Genomic DNA, 13,559 nt, shown 5'->3' with positions numbered 1-13,559 from the left:
TTATTAATGCCTTGTCTCCACATCTATGCCTCAACAACCACTAATCCTCTTTCTGTCTCTGTATGTTTGCATATTGATGACAGCCACTTGAAAGTGTCATCAACGTTTGACTTGTTTCACTTGGAGTGGTTCTCAGGGTCATTCATTCGTTCACAGCACCCTGTTCCTGAAGTGCATGGAAATATTCAAGACCTTTTTTTTTTTGTTTTTTGTTTTTGGACGAATTTTAACTAGTTTCTGTACCTAGCTAGCCTACTTGGTAAAACATTCCCTCTATGCATTTCTTAAATTTTGAACGTTGAAATTGGAATACGTTTCTGAAATCAATACGCTTGTAAAGGAAAAATAAGATAAAATTCCAAAATTATTGCCAACACTAATAAGGAAAACAGGGAGCAATCAAAAGGGCTCTGGCAACCAAAAGAGGATCTCAGACTCCAATGTCAAGTCAGACTATTTGGGCGACTATAAGTACTGGCTTCACCTTGAGACAGCTTCTCCTCTGAAAGACAGCTGTCTCTGCCCTTCCCTCTCTGCAGATGTCTGTTTAGGTAACATGAGATAACTTACCAAGCACAGTATCTGACATGCAGTGTTCGCAAATGGTTTGCTTCCTTCATTCCACACAAAAGACACACTCCCATGAAGGCAGAGTTGGAAGGGAGCCTACAAGTCCACAAGTCTCCGTCAGCACAAAAGACAAAAGGTGCTTGGTTTTACTTAAAAAAAAAAAATCAATAACAACGCCGTCACCCCGATTCCACGGACGCTTCTGAGGGATCTGAAGCCAGCCCTGGGTGCCTGCTCTTGGTTCTGCAACAACACCATCTGGGCTGCATACACACTGAGCGCTAAAGCCTTAGAAGGAAAAGCCCACAGTCATTGCGCTAAGACATCTAGATGCCTATCTGCTAGTAGGAAATCTCAGTCGGGCTCAAAGTGGGGCGGTGGCAGGGGGAGCATCAACTTAGATCATAAACCAAATGACACTTGAAGAAATCAAGACAGCGATGCTGACTTACCATTCCTGAAACGCGAACACTACCATAGCAGAATCCATTTGGAAACTTCAGGTTTGAAACATTCCACACCAACACTGCTACCACTGCATGCTTTTAAGAAAGCTTACTCAGGAGAGCAACACTGGCACCACAGAAGGTGCTGAAGCTAAGCCATCTGCGGAAAACACAGGCGAGGGGCCGAAACAAGACAATGATCCTGGGTTTTTGCACATAAGCCACTGCAAAGGCATTCTACCCCATGGCCGCAACCGGCTTCAACACTTGAAGGAATTGGCGGCTTCACTGGGGGTGGTCAAGGGAAGGCCGCAAGGGGTTCACCCTGGGCCGGGGGCTCAAGTTCCCATCCTGGGGGTCACGAAGGGCCCCACCGGGGCGTGGCCTCCACGCCCTGTTCCCCTCCCCGACTCCCGGCGCTGAGGGAGGGCCGCCGTGGGAAGCAGCCAGAGCAAAGCCCCAGCAAGAGCAGCCAGGCCCTGCCCCAGACTCCTGGCGCTCAGAAGACGGGGCAGCTTGGCGGGAGTCGGGTCGGCCCTGGAATCAGCGTCAAGGGTCCTAGGCCAAGGCCGCGGCTGCCAACGCCTAGGTCGGATGGGAAGATGCGCGGGGGTGCGCGGCCGGCACACAGGGTGCGGACAATCACGACATCATGCCCCAGGAGCCTTCCCCGATGTACCAGAGCTTACTGTAGGGCGGCCCACGTCGCACGCCTGCCCGCGGACCATCTCGGAGCCCGTGTCCGCCGACGCCGCCGCCGCAACCGCGGCAACCGCCGCTGCCGCCTCCATGGAAACCGACGCGGACGCCACCGGCGCCGCCAACGCACTGGGCTGGCCCCTCCGCGGCCGCCGCTCAGCTCAAGCTGGGCCTCCGAAAGGGATCGCGCCGCTTCCTGTGCAGCCGCCGCCGCTGGTAGGCTGAGGAGGGACAGCGCCGCTAAGAAGAGCCCCGGGTCTCAGGGAACATCTGCCTCCTGCCTCCAGCCTGCCTGCCTGCCTGATCAAGGTGCGGGCCGGCCGCCGAGGCATGGGCGTGGCCGAGGAGGGCACCTGGGCGGGGCCGGGCTGCGTGCACTCGGGTTGGCTCCTTTGGCCAGGGGGCGGGGCTGCGCGCTCAGGGCCAAGACAAGTGTATGAACTGTCATCCACCCAGATTTGTATTCTCTCCTAAAAGAGTTCTTACTTCCAAACTTGACCAATTTTCCCTAGAACAGCTCGCCCATCAGGGACAGCATGGGCTGAGACGTCCGTGTTCCCCAGGACTGGTTAGGAGCCGGGTTCCAGGTTGAGGGGTGTGTATGCCTCAGTCACACTCGATGGGGGCTGGCTGAGTCCCCACGTTGTCAGGGCAGGGGAACTGACCCGCTCGTAAGGTTCAGATGAGCCATCAATGAGTTACAGGAGCCCAGCAGAGAAGCAGACAACTGCTGTGTCCCAGAATCCCCCAGTCCCCTTCCCAAACTGCTTAGTCCCCATCACAGTGTGTGCTGGCCCACCTCTCCAGCCTTTCCTCCTCACCCCACCTCACATGCTCGGAAACTTCGTGGACATGGCCTGCCTTTCACCCCTGCTTCCCCCCTGGACAGTGCTCCTTTTCCAGTGTCGGCGTTCAGATTTTCAGGCACTTATGAAAGTTTTGGTTTTGTGGGTGTGTCATTGAGAGGATTGCGGTGAGGAATGGTGCGTTTAAATATCAGTATACGAATTCAATCAGGTAAATGAGCTGAAGGCATCCATTGCCCGAAGGGGATGGGGCAGAGAATGTGCAGACAGCCAGTGAGGGGACCCGACACTATACCCAGTAAATGATGACACTCTCTTGGACGCCAGTGGTAATGTGTGGCACTGATTTGCCCCTTACATTTCAAGGACCTTGGGAACGTCAAAGGTGACATCGCCGTGGGTCAAATCCTAGACGATGGAAGTGATTTGCCCAGAAAGTCAAACCAGGGGTGGTAGCATGGGGTGGCAACTTGACCTGGAATGACTTGCTTCTAATCTACCAGTTTCAATTTCTCTCAACTTGACTAGAAACGGTTGCAGAAAAAAAGAGATCGGCACCCAGAGGAGAGCAAAGGGGCGCTTGCCAAGACAAGGGCAGAAGACCCCGATGTCAGACCAGCCACAACTGTCCCAACCCACAAAAAGCCCCTGACCAGTACCCACAAGAGGGCTCATCACTTGACTCAATCTGATCCACTGGACAGCTTCCGGGCCCTTGTCGCTGCAGCCCCTCTTCTGTCGCCCAGATTTTTTGTGCCTTGTGCTCCCTGTGGTGCCAGGATGGGACAGCCTTTGATGCTCCTGGTGGTCCAGCCCACACCGAAATCCCAAGGAGTCGAGAACCCTCCACATTCGGGAACAGACCCCGGCGGCACCACAGCAGGGCCGAGTCCAGGAGGGGGTCTCGCACCCATGCAAGCGACACTCACGCCCTCCGCCCACAGAGGGGCCTGCCCGCACGGCAGCACGCCCTCAGCCTGTCCCCCGCAGCGCTCCTCCACACACCGGGCAGCATCCGGCTCAGCCACGCAGCCCCCACGCGCCAATTCTGCAGCCCGAACAGGCCGAGACACACCTGTGGCAGCAGCAGGCCCCATCGGATCAGCTCACGTGTCCTCCGCTCCACCCGCAGCCCCAGCCCTCAGGCGCCAGAGGCTCAGGGAGCCTCATAGATGAACTCTTGTCAGACGCCAGCCTTCTGGAAAAGGCACAACCTTTCCTGAGCGACGGCACCCCGGAAGAGGGATTTTGGCCAACCCTGGAAGAACCCCTCAGTGACGACGAATTCCAGGCCCTCCTGGACATGCTGCCAGGCTCGCCAGGGCCTCAGGAAAGCCTTCGGTCGAGCCCAAATCAGGCCTCCTTCCCTGGAATGCCGAGCCACGGCTGAGAAAAAAGGACGAGGAACCAGCCACACTCTAAGGGCTCGGCAGCAAGGGCAAGGCGTCCAGACTGCCGGTGCCACTGCGTGGCCTCCCTCAGACCTGCCGTGTTCCCCGGGCACTCTCAGGACGCACTGGCACCAGGAGGAGCATCCTCCCTGATGTCAGAGGGATGCTAGCTTGCCAACAGTCAAGAGGATGGCCCAGGTCCTCTTGGCTTGGAGGTAGATTTGCGGGTTCTTTCTGACATTGCCTTGATCAAATAAACCTGGCTTGGAACTCAATGAAAAGTATTTGGCTCTGTTTTGTTCCCCTTGTAGTCTGTGCAACAGCATCCATGCCAAACCTCACAAATTCACCATGTCCAACTTTGCCTGGGACTGAATGGGAATGGGGTCGGGGGCCCTTGATAAGAAGCCAGCTTCTACTTGCAAACTAGATTCTCTAGGATTCCCTACAACAGTGAAGCCCCATCACTGGGGTTCTGGGAGCAAGAAAGCTTCGATTAGGGCCAGTACAAGGGAGCACCGTTACACAAGTCTCCTAGCACTTATCTTGGTTCCCAGATTATAGCCAGATTATTATCAGCAGGACTCAAATTAACCAAGGTGCTGGGGATATTAGGCAGGCAATCAATCTCTCGCTCTCCCACACGCCCTCCATCCCTACCTCCCTCTCTCACTTGTCTCCTTCTGCCTCTCCCTTGTTCTCTCTCTCCCTCTCCCCCTGTCTTATGGTCTCTTTGCCACAAACACTTACAGCGCACACACAGCCACACAAACACACAAGCATCGTTTGAACCAAGTGCTGCTATAATTAGACTCATCCCCAAATGTTGCTGAAGAAGCTCGTAGTCTCCATCTCAGTGCACATGGCTGAGTTTCATGGACCAGGGTGGCAAAGAAGTACACTAAAGATGGCCCATTATATGTTTTGGGTTTCCTTGTTTCGAAGGTCTAGGGTCTAGGCTCAGATAAAATGTCAGATGGCTTGGTATGTTCCAGCCAAATATTCCTTCCTAGCAGATCTGCGCCACCATCCTCTAGGAAGCTTTGGAATTCCCCTTCTGCTTCTCCTGCTCCTCCTCCTCCTTCTTGTCCTCTGCTCCCCCTCCCCTCCCCCTTCCCACTCCCCTCCCCCTCACCCCTCCCCTCCCCTCCTCATCCTTCTCCCCAAACCCCTCCCTTCCCTCTCCTCCTACTCACGTATATTCGACTTTGGAAAACACACCCTCGCTTCCCATCTCTATCCTACTGGGCCCATCTTGGCTGAGGCGGGGCTATCGTTGCACTCCCCAGCGTTATTTGAGTTATGTGTCTCTTCTCCCATGTTCTGGTGCCGGGCCTTCCTTTTCAGCCCTGGTTTCTTGCCTGACTTTCCCGGTCTCGTGCCTGCCATCCAGGGAAGGGGTGTCCGTCTACAGATACTCTGGTTCCATGTGTTTTCACCATCAAACGATATTTCCTTGCTTCCCTTTTGGCGGCTCCAGCAGGGAAGTTCGCTTGGGAATGCATTCCGTTTGCGTGGGCCTGAATCCCGACAGCAGAGCCCCCGATGACTTGGGCATGCGTCCTTGGGGCTGCTGGACAGCTTCTGACCTGGGTTGACCTGGGAGATGGACCCAGGAGAATGAGGGCAGCTCCCTGCTACCTTCCCCCTCCCCCTCTTCCCTTCCCCCTCTTTTCCCCTCCCCCACCTACTGTTGGAACATGCGTTCAGCCTAGCTTCCCTGGGAGACAGGCTTGACATGGAAACTGCTATGACATAACCAGGTGTAGCTGACACGTTTTGGCCTGGATAGTCTTCAGGGGACCGGACCCTCATCAGGCCTCTCTGGAAAGGCTTTGAAGATGCTGGCAGACAGGAGGGGCAACCTAGCCATGTTGGGTTCGACCAGGACAAGCCTCGCCCTTCGAAGCCGCCTCCTAGAGTGGTAGTGGGGTCTGCCCATTTCTTCCATCACTCCCTGGCCCTTGAGAAAGGGGGCGGGCTGCAGATGACAGTTGGAAAAGTATCCAAAGTTTGTGACCGAAGAGCATGACCCGTGTGTCGAATCCTGTGTGTGTCGGCGCATTCAGCCTTCCTATTGGAATGAGAGGGTCCTCAGCCTCCAGTCAAGGAAATGCCTCAGGCCTGGAATGCAATGAGGTCCAGGACATGTCGAGGGAATTGGGAAGTAGACACCGGGAAGCTAGGCCCTCCGCACTGGAAAGAACAGTGGGTCAAAGCCTTGTCACCACGAACTCAGGGCTGGGGAACTCCACGGAGCACAAACACCGTGTGGAATTTGGAAACGTTTGAAAACCAGACAGTCCTGGAGCCCACTCAGCCCGGGGCACTGAGGAAGCCAGGCTTCCAAAGAAAGGTCCTTGCTGGCCTCTGGATTTGCCTTTCAGTCCAAGTCCCCTAACATGGAAACATGGGAATCCTTCAACGTTCTCAAGGTGGAAGGGGTTTTGGGATCTCGAGGCAGCGATTTCCATAAAGAGGTGCGGGGCGTGCCCTATAACTTGATAAGTCCCATGCTCCCGGGAACTCCACATTTGCCCAGCAGCCTCTGTGCCGGACTGGTGTCTCTCCAGCCATGGATGACTCTCGCACGCCCAAAAATATGTAGACATCAACACTTGGGCTTGCCTGCTGGCTCAACTGAAATGCCTTCCTGCCCTCTCAGGGATGTGGACGAGGGGAAATGGCCCCCTGAGACTGCAGGGATGGCTCTGGCTGGGATCTGTTTAAGGAAGACATTGGGCCAAATGATTGAGAGAGTGGCTTGGGTAGTTCTGTTTTTCCTTTCCTTTTTTTGTTTTTATTCATTGATTTCTTTGGCCCCGTTGAAATTGACAAGGGAGCGGTAGCCCTGCTGCCCACCCACAGCTCCTCTGTGACAAGTCCTGACGTGCAGCTGCACAGAATGCTGCAGCCGTTGTCCAAGGCTTCCGATCGCATGCAGCGCATTTCTAGTGGACCACGTTAGGACATTTGACTTGGTGGTGTTGGTAATTTCTCACTGTGGTTTAGCAGCTCCCTCTTGCCTTGAGTTCCGTGGGAACGGGTCTGTTTCTCTGCTGTCCCTGGAAATAGTCCACACGCAGGAATCCCAAGAAGCACGGCAGGATCATAGTATCCCTTGCCACCAAACTCAACACTAGGGCACAGGAGGCACTGATCCCAGAAGCCCTTGACTTGCCTCCCAATTGACTCCAAAGCAGGGAGTGGATACAGGGGGCAGGGACGGCTGGGGGTGCATGTGGGTGTGGGTCTTTCTGAAGGCAAAACCCCCAAGGCCAGGCTACCGTGTGCTCAATGACTTCTGTCCGAAGCAATCTCACTGGAGCTGGCAAGGAGGAAGGGTGCTTGTGAAGGAAGCATCACTTTGGGTGCGCAAACCCTGCCTTGCGTCCTTCCAGGCAGACAACTTGACACCCTAGTTTGGTAGCTGGCAGTGGCTAGTGGGGAATTCCTTTGTCGGGAGGGCTGATATTCTAGAGATTGAATACACTTCAGGAAATCCAAGTCGTCCCAAAGACCGGGACGTGACCAACACCATGTCGGGCTTTCCACAGAACGTGTGAACAAGCACATTCCTATTCCTCTGCATCACAGAGAACAAGTGTCTACTAGGACACGGCTCCATCACTTCAAACTTTCCACAGAGAAAAATAGCACTTACACAGCCAGTCCACATGACACGTTGACGTCCAAGATGGGGTGCTCATCCTCTGTGGCGTCCCAGCCCGGGCGCCATCAGAATCAGGGTCGGGGAATGAGGGCCGCAATGTGGGTATCCGACACAACCTACCCACGTGTGGCCGTGCTTGGCTTGATTTTCAAGTAGTCCAAGCAGGTGTGCCATGGGTGTGTGAGGAGTCACAAGGTGGGCTCTTCTAGCTGTACTAAATTTCGAGGTCCGTCCTGCCAGGTGCCCTCCAGACATTGCATGGCCGGCAGCCGGCTGCCGCGTCCCCTGGGTGGGAACATCTTCCACCCATTTGGAACGTGACCCTGTTGTCCTAGGCTTTCCCAGCTGGTTGCTTCTTAGTTCTCTGGGCTGCCGGTAAGTGGGTGGTAGATCCCAAGAACATGAGCCATCTCATCTTTGCTACTTGTCCTAGATGGAAGGCCCAGGGTCTCCCTTTAAGAAGGGCTGTGTGTGTGCTTCTGTTAGATAGAAAGGGACGGTCATCTGCGCACTTGGCTATACTCACCCCGGCCTCCCGGACACAAAAGGCAGGCTGGCGTGGCACCACTCTTCACCACCCGGCACCGCCGTTGGTGCAACCGTACGGATTCCCTCTCAGACGTTTCCCCCTCTTGTCTTTGGCAGGCCCACGCCCAAGTGGACAGCGGAGAAGGAGTTTGGTTCTGAAGCTCAGTCAAAAGGACGCTCTGCAAGCCCTCTTTGAACAGAACCCCTACCCTGGTATCAAGGCCTGAGAGAGCCTGGCCAGAGACCTGGGCATTCCCGAAAGCAGAATTCAGTTAAATCTCAGTCTCTGGATTCATCCTATCTCAGGTTCCGTGTCCAGATGCCACTCCGGCCACAGCCGTGTGGAGTCCAAATTCCATGACTGGGAACTGGCTGCCGAGACTTAGCCGGGCTTCGTCTCTCATTCGTTGTGAGGGAACAAAAGATAAGCCAGACAGCATCAGGGAAAAGGGTGCATCCCCTAACGAGCCTCTGTGCTGAAGGGTTTGTACGTGGCTTCCGAGCCCAATATGCAATTGGCTATAGACCCTTCGTGGTGGAGGGCACGCTAGGGAGAGGAGCCGTCTCCTCCCCTTGGTGCTCCTGGTCTGGGTGCTTGAGGCAAGCCTGGACTCCACTCCCGGCTAGGAATGGCTGTCCCTTGGGAGAACAGGGCCAGAGGGAGCTGAGTGGCCCTTGGTCCTACGGGTGGTCAGGAATCAAAGCCCAGGGAACGAGGGTGTGTGAGGCTGCTTGTGCCAAGGAGTTCGGTCCTTTCTGGCTCACCTTCGAGGCACTAGCGGTGCTCAAGGCTTCCTGTCTGGTCAGGTGGGAGAGGAGCCCTGAAAGGGGAGAACCTTAGGAGAAGGAGCACTGTGCCTGTGACCTTTCAAGGGGCACTAAGACACGTAGGCTTCCCTTACTGAACTGACTTGCCGGCTCAACAACTACCCACAGAGACTTATCTGGATGCCCTTAACTTTTACTAGTAGACGTCCAATATAGATAAAATTTAGTACATTGCTTAAAATTTCCTGAATTTTCAGCATGGAACCTTCTTCTTTCCCTTCACATTCACCGACATCTTTTCTTCCTGAAAACTCTTTTATTGTATATGCACCCCAGCTGTTTTCTCTAAGATATCACACTCATCTCTTCCTTAATTTTGGAAAATCCTAACCATATATCCGTGATACCACTCCTAGAATCATTTTCTTCTGCAACTTCATTTCATTCCCATAATTTTCCCCTACCCCCGCCCTTAAGCATGTCTTGAATTCCTTCTTCCATATATTTTTTATGCAGCACTTTTCCTCAGTCCCCTGCAGGTTTATGATTCAGTCAACTCTCAATTTCCTTCTTAATGAAATCATTTCTCTTCTCCTAACTTTTATACTTGAATTTTTGTATCTCATTTTTCTTAACATTTGTCTGTTAGTACAGGGGTTGTGGAATTGTGGGCACACACACACCACACATAACTGTCAGGTCCCCTAATCTCTTACCACACTTGACTATGAGGAATTAGTAAGGGAAGGGTAAATACAGGTAATTTTGGAGTTGTGAACCACATCATGTCAAAGGATGCCAAGCAATTTTTAATACACGCTATTCACTCAACTGGCATGTAGGGAAATCATTGGCATCTATAATAAGAGATGATGTCACAGGCTGAGAAATGTTGCACCATGCTATGCCCAGCCTGTGCCTTTATCTTATTGAGAGGGTCCATGGGACATAGGGATATTGTATCCAGGAAGTTGTCTCCAAACCACCAGGCCTTACAACTTTCCTGCTTAACCATTCCACATGCTCTGCAAACATGACTACAAGACACCTCAAACAATGGGCAGCAGAAAACCCTAAATCTTGGCTGGATCTGTGTTGAGATGCAGAGACATTCTGGCATCACTGCTGGGCACATATACCCCAAGATGCAGCCAAGCACAACTTGGCATCATCCCAGTCAGCCTATTCAGACAGGACTAAGCCAATGTTGGTAGAAGGCATGGACCCCTGGATGCACTCTACAGCACATATGTTCACATGAACATACCATTCTTACAAGCAATCATCTCTCTCCTTTTCTTATGCAGCACCCTGTGTCCTTGGCACCACACCCGTTACCTACTCACCACATACATCAAGCAGGTGGCAATGCCAGGATGAGGGGAAATTCCATGTCTGCACTTAGGTGGCTGAGGGTCCGATATTACTGTGGGCACTTTCACTCCATTACTCTGTGGAGACACACACTCTACCAGAGGGTTGATTGTCAAGCAACAGACAGGAAAGGAATCCAGTGCCAATCAGGTCTTTGAGATCTCAATAAATGGATGTCTCCTGAAATTCACAGTAACTCTCACAAGTAGCTGAGTTCCTCATTGACAGGCATGATCCATCTCTGTGTATGAAGTGGTATTGGTATTGAATTTCCCTCTCATAGTGGGGAGGCAAGCCCCTGCATAGCACATCCCCTGGAGTTGTCTGTGACCAGCAAAATCAAACAAAATGAGGCTAGATGTCAGAAGACTTTATAATAGCATACACATTGGCCTCATGAGTCCCATTGGGCCAGACCACCCTAACCCCTAGCCAGGAGGGTTTTTCTCAAGGGTGTTTAAACTTCTACACCCAGGAAGCTCTATGTACCTGGAAAGCAATAGAGGCAAGGCATGGGGTGGTGGTACAGCTTCAAACTTATCACAGACTACCATGCTTCACACACAGCTGCCCAAGGGAAACAGACCTCAGCACTGCAAGCCTGGGGCAGGGTCAATTGGGCACTGGCCAACCCTCATGTAGTTCCTCCACTGATGCTACCCAAACCATCTAGCTCCCTGACTCTGTTTTTCTCCCAACCCCCAGCCTTCCCTGCATGCATCCCTAGGTCTTACCACAGAGTGACATCTAAGACAACTGAGGTACAATTGGGCATGGCACAGGGAGAAATAAAGTCAGATAGGGACATGCCTGGGGCTTAGCAGAGAGATGCATAAAGGGGTGCAAGATCAGAACAGAAAACAAGGTAGAAGGTCCAGTTTGGGTTCCAGGAAGCAGCTGCAAGCAACAGGGGGCCCATGACAACCTAGGCCATGAGGGTCCACCACCACCTGAACACACATCCCAAGAAGGGACAAAGGTTCTGCACATGAATTCACAATCTGGTGAGGGCAAATGGTCCAGTGTTGAAGGAAAAGGGAACACGGCCCCCAAACCCTCAACTAACCTCCTAAGAGTCAGGGTGGGAATGGGAGCAACATGCCATTATGGACATGGTCACCTTGGATGTCTAAGATGGGCATCTAGGAGGTGCATGGGGGAGACAAGAAGAGGAAGCAAGGAGACTTCCCTCAGTTTCTTGACACCACCTCACTTTTTCCTCCCTTTCAGAAGAATGTTAACCACCACAGAGATATGCAGACACAGTCCCCATGACTCTGGACACCTCCCTCCCTCTCTCCTATTTGACACCTCACTAGTGGAGGCTTACAAGCAGCACAGGCCATCACTAACACCAACCGTGCACTGTTCTTAAACATCCATCCACAGGTTCATCTATAGAAAATGTTTTAGGCCTGTAAATGATATCCAACAATCTAATCAGAAATCCACCAGGGTCATAGGCCAAACCCAGTTGGGCTGATCCAAGGTCCTCATCAAGCCACTTAATTGGTATTAGCTATAGGGTGTGTATACAAGAGACTAGGACTTAAGACAAGCTTATAACCTCAATTGGGAATTCCTTTTCATCAGGAAAAACTGAAATCCCCAATATCATTCAAAATGGGATTCAAAAGGTTACCTAGACTTGCTGGCATAGGCTAGGCACACACTGAAACAGTCAATGTAGCATACCTGCAGCCCACATATCTAAGGGGGGCATTGCTGATTATTGATATATCTTAGGGGCCTAATACCACTGGTCCATCTAAGTGGTTGGGAAACAGGAATGCTTGTGGGTCACATAACTAGTTAGCATGCCAGAGTCTGTTTCATTGTCAAAATTAACCAATGGCTCCGCCAACTAAGAATGACCATGCACCACCACACATGGCATAAAGGCAGAGCTATTGGTTTGTCAAACCTGTCCATGTCTGGACAAATGGAGGTATCCCATGCTGAGTCAAATTAAGCCATAGGCTCCCGTTCCTGGTGGTCCACTACCATCAGTTCCTTTAAAGTTTCAGCTTTGCAATCATTCTTCCTGTGGAACCCAGACTTTGGTTTCCTACAAGCAGCTCAGTGGGTCACGGGAATGTTATCACAGTGCCAATTGGCATCATTTATGGTCATATTTATACTATCCAATTGTCTTAGAATCAACTTTCATTCTTCAATAATGAAAATATTCTTGGCAAATGCTCTTACTCTGGTCCAGCTTCCACCAGTCCATAATTTTCACCTCTAGTGGTGCCATACAAATGCCCCTGGCAGTCTCTCTTAATCATGACCTCACTTCCAAAAACCAACCTCACAAAACCAAGGTTAGTGTTCAAAATAGGACTGAGCTGTCTGGATACTATAGCTGGGGATGATGGAATAGGATTTTCCAAAGTAAACACTTCACGCCCCACAGATATGCTGTTGGAGCTAGAATTCCCGTAGCTGCTGGCACCAGACTTGTCTTCCAATGGATCCTCAGAAAAATATTTTAAGTGTAAACATTCCATTTACAGGGCCACACAAGTCTCCTGTATTAGATTTGTTACACCTTTTTTGGTTTGGAAGTGAGTAATTTGCACACCTGCTGCCTTCCTTGGATGTAGTAGCCATTTCTCAGCCTCACTTTCAGGAATCAAGCCCTGATTTCCCAGCATCCATCACCTGTGTTCACCACGGTTAGCACAACTAGCAGTGAAATTTGTCAGGGAAGCTTGTTGAAATGGGTCGTTGCCAATACTGGGGCATGTTATCTAGGGTCAACAAAGACACTGGTGCTCACCTCTGTCCAAGAGGAAGATGATTTGTCCAGGTGGGTTTTGATTTGATAAATGCACACATCTCCCCCCCAACAAAAGGGGCTAGTGCTTATCATGATGTATTATCTCTACAATTACCAGTTATTAAAACAGCAAAGGAGCAAGCAACCAAAGGACAAAAAACTGATTTAGTGAGCCATTCACAATTTCACTGTATCAGCTGGGTGTACATAAACATCCGTAGCTTAATCTTTGAGACAAGCATATGTTACGGGCAAGATCTGGTAGACAAGCACATGCTCCAAAAAGCCAGATCACAAGAGCTGGCTCACAATCACAGGGCAGTCACTCCAAGTGCAAGGAATGGGCAATGCATCAGCACCACCAACGTAAGGAATTGGAGGGGCAATCACCAGAGCCTGCCTACCCACATGCCCAGAGCAAGGTTAACTGGATAGACAGAGAGATGGAGAGAGGTGACTAGGCAAGGCTGGCATCAAGGATATGTGCTTGAATGGTGGTTTCAAAAGGGGGTCATGTGCTGC

Source organism: Camelus bactrianus, chromosome 17, assembly GCF_048773025.1.
Source record: "Camelus bactrianus isolate YW-2024 breed Bactrian camel chromosome 17, ASM4877302v1, whole genome shotgun sequence".
Taxonomy (NCBI): Eukaryota; Metazoa; Chordata; class Mammalia; order Artiodactyla; family Camelidae; genus Camelus; species Camelus bactrianus.
Note: the sequence above shows the minus strand (reverse complement) of the source record.